The sequence below is a fragment of the Pristiophorus japonicus genome, chromosome 8, assembly GCF_044704955.1.
Source record: "Pristiophorus japonicus isolate sPriJap1 chromosome 8, sPriJap1.hap1, whole genome shotgun sequence".
NCBI lineage: Eukaryota > Metazoa > Chordata > Chondrichthyes > Pristiophoridae > Pristiophorus > Pristiophorus japonicus.
In genome coordinates this window covers 6,656,022-6,667,960 of record NC_091984.1, presented here as the reverse complement: position 1 = coordinate 6,667,960, position 11,939 = coordinate 6,656,022, and the positions used below count along the sequence as shown (strand labels likewise).

The following is an 11,939-nucleotide window of genomic DNA, read 5'->3' as shown; positions in this document are numbered from 1 at the left end:
GAGCTGGTAAATGGTATTAGACTGGAGAACCTCTTGTTGGCTGGTGCAGATGCGAAGGCAAGTACTGCAGGGAATCGAATACAGCCAGGGTGATCTCCTGGACTAGTTTCAATCGCCTGGATGGGTCAGAGAGGAATTTGCCCAGATTTTTTTCCCCAGGGTTTTTTATCTGGTATATTGCCTCGCCCAGGAGATCACATAGCTGCGGCTGGGGGTGGGGGAAGTGTAGACTGTTGCGGTGTAAGGGGTGTCGAAGTTGTGTGGGGCGGTCTGGTTGGTGCCGACTGCCCTTTACCTTTCCGCCATTGTTCATTGGTTTATATGTAAGCTTCAGGGCTGCTGACCGAGGGCCTTGTGGCTCTTTGTTGGCTGGCGTGGAGACGATGGGCCGAAATGGCCTCCTTCTGCACTGTAGATTTCTATGTTTCGAAGTTAAAAGTTCACAGGGTTGTGGTAATATATTGGCATGGATAGAGGATTGGCTAACTAACAGAGAACAGAGAGTCGGGATAAATGGGTCATTTTCCGGTTGGCAAACAGTGACTAGTGGGGTGCCGCAGGGATCGGTGTTGCGTCCTCAACTATTTACAATCTTGGATGAGGGGACTGAGTGTAATGTAGCCAAGTTTGCTGATGATATAAAGATGGGTGGGAAAGCAAATTGTGATGAGGAAACAAAAAATCTGCAAATGCATATAGACAGGCTAAGTGAGTGGGCAAAAATTTGGCAGATGGAGTATAATGTGGGAAAATGTGAGTTAATCCACTTTGGCAGAAAATAATTTAAATGGAGAAAAATTGCAAAGTGCTGCAGTACAGCGAGCCATTGGGGTCCTTATGCATGAAACACAAAAAGTTAGTATGCAGATACAGCAACGAATCAGGAAGGCAAATGGAATGTTGGCCTTTATTGCAAGGTGGATAGAGTATAAAAGCAGAGAAGTCCTGCTACAACTGTACAGGGTATTGGTGAGGCCACACCGAGAGTACTGAATACAGTTTTGGTCTCTGTATTTAACGAAGGATATACTTGTATTGGAGGCTGTTCAGAGAAGATTCACTAGGTTGATTCCGGAGATAAGGAGGTTGACTTATGAAGGTAGGTTGAGTAGTTTGGGCCTATACACATTAGCATTCAGAAGAATGAGAGGTGATCTTATCAAAACATACAAGATAATGAGGGCACTCGACAAGGTGAATGCAGAGAGGATATTTACACACATAGGGGAAACTAAAACTAGGGGACAAAGTCTCAGAATAAGGGGCTGCCCATGTAAAACTGAGATGAAGAGGAATTTCTTCTCTCAGAGGGTTGTAAATCTATGGAATTCTCTGCCCCAGAGAGCTGTGGAGGCTGGGTCATTCAATATATTTATGCTGGAGATAGATTTTTGAGCGATAAGGGAATAAAGGGTTATGGGAAGGGGGCAGGGAAGTGGAGCTGAGTCCATGATCAGATCAGCCATGGTCTTCTTAAATGACAAAGCAGGTTCGAGGGGCCAAATGGCCTACTGCTGCTTCTATTTCTTATGTTCTTATGTATAGAAGATTCAGAAACTAGGAAACGAACTGGCCATAAAAAGGGGAATTATTTGTCGAATGAACCCCGATATGGAACAAGAGGTGGAGGAAAGCGAGGAATCGGAAGACAGGACCCAGTACGGCAATGTAAGGCCTCCAGCTGAGCTGCCTGCAGACCCAGCACCGAGGAACTCCATGTGGGAACAAAGGTTTGTGCCGCCTGAACAGGACGGCCAAACAGCGGCATTGCAAAAAGATTATGTGGCCCCCGATAACACGGCCCAGCTAAAAGATGTGGTTCAAGATTTACCGAAGCTGGGGGTAAGGGGCGATCCTGAGCAGACGTTGGAGGATATTAAAATGGTGCAGAGAAAGGTTGAAAGGTTGTGAAACAGAATGGGCAGAAGGACCATGCAGAATCCAAAAAGAACTTCAAAGGGTTTGAGGATAATTTAGTGATACAATGAAGCATTGTGTTTGCTATATTTCATGATCCGAGAACGTGCAATACCGATTGTTTAAAAGACGGGAAAAAAAGCAGATTTTTGGGGAGTGGAAGAATTTTTGTTTGTTTGAAAGTCTGTCTTTAAAAGAGTGTTTGTTATGTTTGTTTTAGCTCCACTCATTTTTTACCCTGTGGAAAAAGTAATGTATGGAATGTAGAGAAGTCCCTTTGTCCTGCAAGAGATAAGGTTTGAAGTTAGTTGCTATGGCAATTGCTTAAAAAACAGAAAATAGTTTTTAAAAAAGTGAGATGTTGAGTGGAAACGCAGGCCATGGCAATTGTAAGCATATAGCAGAGAAAAGTTCTAAAAACTGCAGGGGGCAACAGATTTGGTTGCAGAAACGGATTGTGATTTTCTGAATGTAAACAGAATGGGATTCAGTAGGAAGCATCAGAAATTGAAAATTGGTTTAAGGAAAAATGGATCAATAGTTATGACTAAACTCAAAGGAAGAAAGGGAAGATCTTATCTGTTTTCTACTGCTAGTGTTTTTCTTTGATGTTTCAATGTGAATATTAAAGTTTTAGAAAAGCATGCGCACTGTTTGTTTGTGTGGCCGTGGCTCCTCTCTTTTTGTCCAAGTGGCATTGGTTAGTTTAAGGTTGGAGTTATTGAGGTTAATTATCCTATTAAGAACAAGACTTTTTTATGGCCATGGTGAAATTCTGGTTGGTGTAAATTATGTGAAAAGCTTTTCACACGAACACGAGGCAATCACTTCAATAACTGATAGTTTAAAAAAAATTCTGACTAATGTGTGACTAGGAAGGAAATGATCAATGTTACTGCATCTTTATAGGAACGGTCTTAGCAAATGTTAAAAGCACAGAGATGTGCAAAAGCAAATTACTGTTAACATTGTTTGACGAATACATTCAAGAATTAGTTTAATTTCAGGAGATTCATTGTTCTAATAAAAAGTTGCATGCATCAGTAAAATATAAAATATAAAATGCAACTTACTCTTGCTGCAGCCCCCAAACGATTCCAGCGTTTACTGCACCGGTCAGCCCCCTGCGCCTCATGGGATGCAGATGAAACCATGGCTGCAATCTTCACCCAAATTTTTCGGTAGACATGGGGTGGCGGTTTCCCATGCAGACCCTGAGTCAAATTGGCCCACCTTGCATGCACCTCATTGGCAAGGGCCTCGTTTGCCTCATCACTAAATGGTTTAGCCCTTTTCCTCCCTGATTCAGTCTCCAAAGTAATTTTCAGAATGGATATACAAGTATACAATTATTTAGATACAACTATTTAGATTTAAATTTGATTTTTCAATTGGAATCCCTGCAAATATATTGAGTCTAACCTTCCTGCTTCCTCCTCTCTCTCTCTCTCTCCCCCTCCCTCTGCCTTCTGAGCATGTGTGATGACCCAACCTCCCGAAACGTGATAAAGCCAGTCGGCCGGAAAGAAAAATCTCACATGCGCAGAAGGCCACTGCTAGGGAAGCTTTTGACATCCTCGTTCGATGGGCGAAGGCGACATCGCCGAAAAATCAGATCGCCCATTCCACATCGCCGGCCTAAGGCCGAGTGGAAAATCGCAGAAAAAAATGGGATTTCAGTAAGGCTGGGACATCCTACATCGCTGGAACAAGGCCCATTTTTGGGGGCAATGGCCACCTACTGGAAAGTCTAGCCCTTTTTTTTTTTAAAGTTGATAAGCTGCAAGATGCGTGACTGAAGTTGCCATTGATTGATTGAAGTCTGTTTTTGTCAGCTTTTGAAGAAGGAAGTTAACATATTTCACAAGCAGCTGTGAACTCTGTTTTAATTCAGTATGTGACACCTTTTGAATTGCTGATTGAAATTTTAAAAGCTATTGCAAATTTTCTTAATTTAAGAGAATATTTGCTCCATTGGGTAGAAGGAATTGTATGATCATGTTACAAATTAAACCCTTAGAGCTAGATTTTACACTTTAGTGCAGATCGCCCAAAAATGGGCATTATTTCCGGCATGAGCGGTAAAAATGGGTTTTCAGATCGCCGGCTTGTCGCCATTCTCAAAGCCCCTCGTCTCCATTTTTGAAATTGGGCGTTACCGCGAACGATATGAAATGGGCGGTAGCATTAAATCTCTCTGACCTTCTGCCGTAAAGCATCACCATCCTTAACAACGGCGTGGCAATGCTCGATTCCCGCGATTTAGGAGGTCAAAGGTCATCATGACATGCGGAGAGAGAGAGAGAGAGCGAGCTGAGAGGGACTAAAGGCGTGTGTGGGTGTGGTGTGGCTGCTTTGGGAGGAGGAAGGGAGAGTTTCGAGCTTTAGAGCAAATAGGGGAACAAAAATTAGCTGTTACCAGCCAGATATTTGCTCGAATTTACCCTATAATGGTGGGAGAGGAGGAGGCGTCACAGCATGCTGTAGAGACTGATGCTGGCGAGAGCACTGAACTGGGAGAGGAGCACATTGGAGGGCACAAAAGAGCGAGGCGGTTCTCGGACGAGGCAAATGTCTCTCTCCTGCAGGAGGTCAAGACACGCTGGAGTGATTTTACCCAGGGAGGGCATGGGAAGTCAACCCGAAAGGCCTACCAGAAGATATGGGCTGAGATAGCCGAGGTGGTCTCGTCGGCGACCAACGAGGTGCATGAGGGCAACCAACGCCGCAAACAATGGAACGACCTTGTGGGATCCGCAAGAGTAAGTATTACATTTATTTACATGTACTTATGTATTTATATAATTTGATTTGTAACAGTCATGAGAGATTATCAACAGATGTGAGGTCTTTCACTCTTACCGGGAATGTTGTAATCAAAGCCTGCGGTCAAGGTGAATGTCTTTTGGTAAAGAATGATCATTATCATAACCAACAGAAGTAATCATGATTATTATGTGTTGTATCAGTCTCTGTGACAGTAGCTAGCAATGACATCATGCAGTGATGTCATGCCATGTCATCCTGTCACCTTTTACAGAAGAAGCTATCGGTGATGAGGTCACCAGTCCCCAGTGACATTACAGAGATGGAGGAGCGAGTGCTCGCACTCGTGGGGAAGCACACCCGGACAGCCACGGATGCATCTGCAGACCCTGAAGTGAAGCGACGTGAGTAAAGTTTACACCATTGCATGATGTAAACTCAATAGATGCCAAACCCACTCATATCCGAACAATCATATAGGATGGATGATTTCTAAAATTGTCCTAGAAATAATGCTGGCCTAATAAAAATCATTGCAATGCACCATGTGTTGATGGTCATGAAATATGATGTCTGCGATAATTTTGAGGGCAGTGGTGCTTTTGTCATGCATATGATGTGTGTAGCGCTGGAATCGCCTTGTGACTCGAGCACCCCCTTCTCCTCTAATAACCTCATTTGTGTTTTGCAGGATAGCCAGCAGTGCAAGACCACAAAGCCTGGAAGGTGAGGGTGCAGGGCCGGACTCACCGGACGATCCTACATCTGGTGCTGAGGAGCTCTGATTCTCACCCATCAGTCGCTGGGTCTGTTCTCTACAGGTGAGAATACGGACTTCCCCCACTCCCCTCCTCCCCCCCTTCACCTTCCCCCCCCCCTCGCTCCTCCTCCTCCCCCCCCCCTCGCTCCTCCTCCCCCCCCCCCCCTCCCCCTCAGTCAGCGACAGCAGCACCTGGTGTAAGGTGGGGTCCCGCGGGGATTGGGAGACACACCCTCCCGCTCCCTCCCCACACTGGCCTTTCTCACACAGGAGCCTGGTGTAGGGAGAGGGGCACACACTCCTCCGTTCTCACACCGCGTCAGCAAGTTATCGCACACGCCCGCTGCAAGAGGCCAGAGAAAAGAAAGGTCAACTCATTGAAAATCTCCCCCGGTTACAGATTGTTCCAACCATCGCCGCTCCCAGGCTCGCACTGTCACAGCAACATTTTATTAGTGAAACATCCAGAAACCAAGAATATAATAAAGAATAGTCAGCCCGGGTTCCAAAATGGAAAATGAAGAGGTGAGGAAAGAAGTGAAGAAACAATTAGGAAAGAAGAGGTACAGAATTCAATGATCATGGAATATCAAAAGCAACAGTAAAGTATTCGACAGACACATGAATAACAAAAGGGGATTGAGGATCGGGAGAGGGCCACTGAGGGACATACATGATAAACTCACAGGTAATGCCAGTGAAATTGCAGAAATATTCAATAATTACTTTGCCTCAGCATTTACCAGGGACACTAACATGGAGGACGTGACATTAGAAGAAGAGATCAAAAAGTTATAAAGAAATTTAAGATGGAAAGGGTGAGATAAACGATAAACTGATCAAACTTAGAGACGATAAAACCCCTGGTCCAGATGGATTGTATCCGCGCATTTTAAATCAAGTTGGGGAAGAGATTGCAGAAGCAATGTTACATATATATATGTAAAGATTCATTAGAAAAAGGGATAGTGCCTGAGGACTGGTGGACAGTTAATACGATTCCCATATATAAAAAAGGAGATAGAACAAGTCCAGGGAACTATAGATCAATTAGCTTAATGTCGGTGGTAGGAAAGATAATGGAATCTTTACTCAAAGATGTAATAGAAAAACATCTAGACACTGAAAATATAAGAAAGAGTAGTCAGCACAGATTCCAAAAGGGAAGGTCATGCTTGGCCAACCTTATTCAATTCTATGAAGAAGTACCAGAAAGGGTCGATAAAGGTAATGTAGTAAATATAATATATTTGAAATTTTGTTTACGCAGCGAGTTGTTGTGATCTGAAATGTGCTGCCTGAAAGGGCGGTGGGAGCAGATTCAATAGTAACTTTCAAAAGGGAAAAATTAGCAGGGCTATGGGGAAAGAGCAGGGGAGTGGGACTAATCGAATAGCTCTTTCACAGAGCCGGCACAGACACGATTGGCCAAATGGCCTCCTCCTGTGCTGTGTGATTCTACGGAACGCCCCTCACTGAACTCCAGACATCCCTTTGTGAGGAACAGTGCCACTAATTGTGTGGCAGATGATGGGAGAGTCCAGGAGGGTTCACTCACTAAAAGCCTCTGTGTTTCCCCCCACGGTATCTCTGCTAACGGATACTCTGCTGACCCTGACACACAGAAGCCGGGGCCGAGTGAGGGGAGGGGCTGGTGCTGGAATGGTTACTTACCTCGACAGCCTCTGTGCCAGTAATATCCGGGCAGGCACTTGTCACACTTGGGCCCTGTCGCCCCCTCCTTACACTCACAATATCCCGTGTCATTACAGCGATGGTGGAGCGAGCCATCAGGGTGACACTCACAGTCTGCAGAAACAAGACAAGACACACACTGCACATGGCTGTTCCCAATAAAACACAGCGACACAACCTCAGCGACAGGAATGAGTGCGAGCCGGGACAAGGGAGGCTCAGACTGTGGGGGTGAAACAAGTCTCCAACACTTTACAAACAGTTTCAATCCTCCACACACTGACTGCACACGGCCCGTGTTCTACTCCCTGGGGCGACTGCACAGAATTAACACAGGTTAACAAGGCCAGAAAAAGCAAACCCAGCACTGCTTCATCACTACACAATAGAATTCACAAGCACAGAACTGATGTTAAACTTGTATCGAACCTTGGTTAGACTGCACTTGGAGCACTGTGTACAGTTGTGGTCTCCATATTATAAGAAAGATATAGAGGCACTGGAGAAGGTGCAAAGAAAGATTTACAAGGATGATACCAGAACTGAGAGGTTATACCCGTCAGAAAAGGCTGAACAGGCTGGGGCTCTTTTCTCTGGGAAAGAGATATTGAGGGGTGACCGAATACAGGTCTTTGCGTCTACCCTATCAAAACCTTTCATGGTCTTAGAGGAGATGTTTCCACTTGTGTGGGAGAGACCAGAACTAGGGGCCATAAATATAAGATAGTCATTAATAAATCTAATCGGGAATTCAGGAGAAACTTCTTTACCCAGAGAGCGGTGAGAATGTGGAACTCGCTACCACAGGGAGTGGTTGAGGCGAATAGCAGAAATACATTTAAGGGGAAGCTGGATAAACACATGAGGAGAAAGGAATAGAAGGATATAGTGATCGGGTGAGATGAAGAGGGGTGGGAGGAGGCTCGAGTGGACCATAAACATCACATGGACCTGTTGGTCTGAATGGCCCGTTTCTGTGCTGTACATTCTGTGTAATTGTGTGTGTGGAGAATGGGAGGGGATGAGGAAATGGAGAGAGAGGATTGTTGGTGGACAGTGGGGGGGAGGGGCAACATTGAGCAGAGGCGAGCGACGCTGCGATGCAGGATGGTCATTTACCAAGAGTACAAACAACATACACATTCCTGAAAAACACTGGAGCCAGGGAGGCAATGATTAAATCGTCAAAGCACAGCGCTTTCGATTTACCTCCACAAAGCAAGGGCCAGGCCTCATCGCTAGTGAAATCCTGGACCCAATCCTCATCGCTGGGGAAAGCCTGGACCAGGCCTCATCGCTAAGGAAAGATTGGGTCGGGGCCCAGTCACTGGGGAAAGGTTGGGTCATGGCCCAATCACTGGGGAAAGGTTGGGTCGGGGCCTAGTCACTGGGAAAAGGTTGGGTCGGGGTCTAGTCACTGGGGAAAGGGGAGCTGACTTACGACACCCTTTTGCTCAGCCCTATCGAAGGTATTTTCTTTGTTTGTTTATCTTGTATTGGACTGAAAGCAGAAGGGGGAAGGAAGGAGGCGAGAGCAGAGATTGTACCAGGAACTGACCTAGACAAACGTTGTGGTCCAGCTGTGCTGAAGGGTTTCGGTGGTAGCCCAACCGGCATAACTGGCAGTGCCGGCCTCGAGTGTTGTGCTGACAGCTCACGCAAATAGCGGTGGTGAGCAGCTCGAGGTAACTGCACCAGTTCGAGTGGCCGAAGCATTCACAGGCTGGCAAGGGAAAGACAGAGAGTGTAGACGGGACGTAGTCGGGATACAGATTGGATGTAGTCGGGATGCAGTCGGGACACAGACGGGACGCAGACTGTGAGAGGGTCACATGCTGCAACAATGAGAGGTTGGGAGGAAATGGCTGGAATGTGAGAGAGGGCACACTGAGGCGTTTAGCAGTGAGGGGAGAACAGCAGACTCCGGGCTAGTTAAGGTTTGCATTCAATCAGGCAAACGGCAATGGATGGTCCCAATCCCGGGTTTGTAGAGTCCTGTGCCAGGGTTTATACTGTACTGCCAAGTTAGGGGCTTTTCAATTGTGGCTCAGTGGACAGCAGTCTCGCCTCGGAGTCAGAAGGTCGTGGGTTCAAATCCAACTTGAACCCATAATCCAGACCGGCACTCAATGCAGTACTGAGGGAGTGCTGCACTATTGGAGGGGCAGTACTGAGGGAGTGCTGCACTATTGGAGGGGCAGTACTGAGGGAGCGCTGCACTATTGGAGGGGCAGTACTGAGGGAGCGCTGCACTATTGGAGGGGCAGTACTGAGGGAGCGCTGCACTATTGGAGGGGCAGTACTGAGGGAGCGCTGCACTATTGGAGGGGCAGTACTGTTGGAGCGCTGCACTGTCGGAGGGGCAGTACTGAGAGATTGCTGCACTGTCGGGGGGACAGTACTGACAGAGCGCTGTACTGTCGGAGAGGCTGTACTGAGGAACCATTATATAAATGCAATCCTTGGTTTCTCTTCCTGCTCTGAGCCAGTCACTTTGTTTGCAAGCTCCTTCCTTGCTCTGGGTTCACGACCTCTAGTGATGAGATTCGTGGCCGTGTGAGATCGAGCTTTGGGTGAACTGCATGTGTCGGGGGAAATCAGCAATTATTGATCCCAGCTGGAGAACAACACGTGGGCTGAACAGAACATCTGTAACGTGCACACACACATTGAGAGGAGACTGTCCGAGGCTGCAAGATGGTCCGAGACACAAGCAAGCAGACATTTCCATCTCCATCTCACCACCATTCAGACAAACACTGACACCGAGTCACGGGAGGAGATAATGGGACAGGGGACCTGGAGAGTCATCACCAGGCATTAGAACTTGTTTATCATCAGTTCAGTTTGTGTCGGTGGTAAAGGTTTTGAGTGTCTGTTTCTTCCTGTAGGTTCTGACTGTACCTGGGCAGGATTGGGGTCAAAGTGCAATGTTTCATAGAAGCCCAGGATGCCCCATACCCCCAATCACAGTAAGTTTGGGGAGTTATGGTAACTCCCGGTCAGCATGGGGAGTTATGGTCTCTCCCGGTCAGTATGGGGAGTTATGTTCACTCCCAGTCAGTATGGGGAGTTATGCTCACTCTGCCCCCAGTCACTCTGGGTGTTGGTTTGGGAGTTCTAAGGTGGTGGATGGTCTGGAATGACACGGACAGCATGCAAAGGATTAAATAAACGGGAACAAGTTAATGCAAAATATAGGAACAAAGGGGAACAGATTGATGCCGAAACACTTACCCAATTCCCATTCCTGTATCTGGGATAACGGGATTACAACAGGTCCCCATTGATCTCGGCCTCAGCAACCAATCGGCTTTTAACAAATCTTCTCTCCACTTCCCACTGAGACAGAGTTAAGAAGCACTTTCCTCTCAGCTAAGATGTGCGTTGTATATATTACATCTTCCCTGCTTCATTTCTGCTGCCCCGCTCGAGGAGATTATACTTTACTCCATAGATACACGGACACGCAGGCTCCTGATCCCAGCCGCTGTTCACACTCAGCCCCTGTTCACACCTACACCTGTCGCTCGGGCAGTGGGCGATAAGGGAGGTTTGAGGGGAGCGGTTTGTTCCTGATACAGAAATGTGCTTTGGGTCAGCAGGTCACAGGTCAGAGAGCGTAGGACTACTTACGGCCACTCACGACGGTGTCAGGGAGGCCTGAATAGGGAAACGGAAACAATGAGAGTTAGAGAGATGTCTGACTAACAATCTTTATCAATAAACACACTAATACAACCCGTCACACGGAGTGTTCATGAGATCGATGTCACTCAAACTCACGAACAAAGAACACATCAGGGATTGCGTACTGCACCCTCGGAGCGCTCACACCAGCCCTATGAGACACCAGGTAGAGTTGCTAAAGTGCTCCCACAAGGTTAGCGTTCGGTTCGTGCGTGGGTACACTCCCACTATGTGCGATTAGTGTGCAAGTACGCAGGGTTAATATGCAAGAGCGTCCATCATCACAGAGACTCCTCTCCCACTGCCCAGTCATGTCACGATCTGGATATTGATCTCGGGACATTCCACACGCAGCAATGGCCACAGATGTCCCTCACAACCTTCACTTCCTGATCTGCTTCAGATATTGATTACACAGAGGCTTATTCTCCTCTCACCCTCCCCAGCTGTTCCCCAGATGTTCATCCAGCCATTAACATTCCATTCTCACATCAGTCGACACCTCAGTGCTGGCTCTGTATCTGTAGGTGTGTCCGGAGTGAGCTTCCATCAAATTGAATCCCTGCGGCTATTCTAACCTCACCCTCTACATAATGCCAGTGATTCCCCCTCGCTCACTGACCCCAACATTACATTGATAGAGGGCTTCAAAATCAGGAAGGGTTTCGATAGAGTAAATAATGAGAATCTGTTTCCAGTGGCAGGAGGGTCGGGAACCAGAGGTCACAGATTGAAGGTGATTGGTAAAAGGACCAGAGGGGAGGTGAGGAGAGTTTATTTACACAGCGAGTTGTTGTGATCTGGAATGCACTGCCTGAAAGGGCGGTGGGAGCAGATTCAATAGTAACTTTCAAAAGGCTGTGGGGAAAAGAGCAGGAAGTGGGACTAGTTGCATAATTCTTTGTTCTTTCTTTCCTTCTCTATATCTCTTCCATTCTCTCATTCTTAATTTCTTTCTCTATTCTCTTTCACTCTTTCTCACTTTCTTTATTTCTCTTTGTTTCCCACTTTCTTTTTCATTTCCTTTGTTAGCTCTCTTTTTCCCTCTCTTCTCTCTCCCCCACCCCCTCTCCCTCCCTCTCTCCCTCTCACTCCCTCTCCTTCCCTCCCA

General features: G+C 46.8%; 1 pseudogene; it reads right to left on the bottom strand.

Annotated features, from left to right (window-relative positions):
* Positions 1-5,619: 5,619 nt before the first annotated feature.
* The window catches only part of LOC139268368 (netrin-G1-like), a 35,003-nt pseudogene continuing 28,683 nt past the window's right edge, over positions 5,620-11,939 (bottom strand).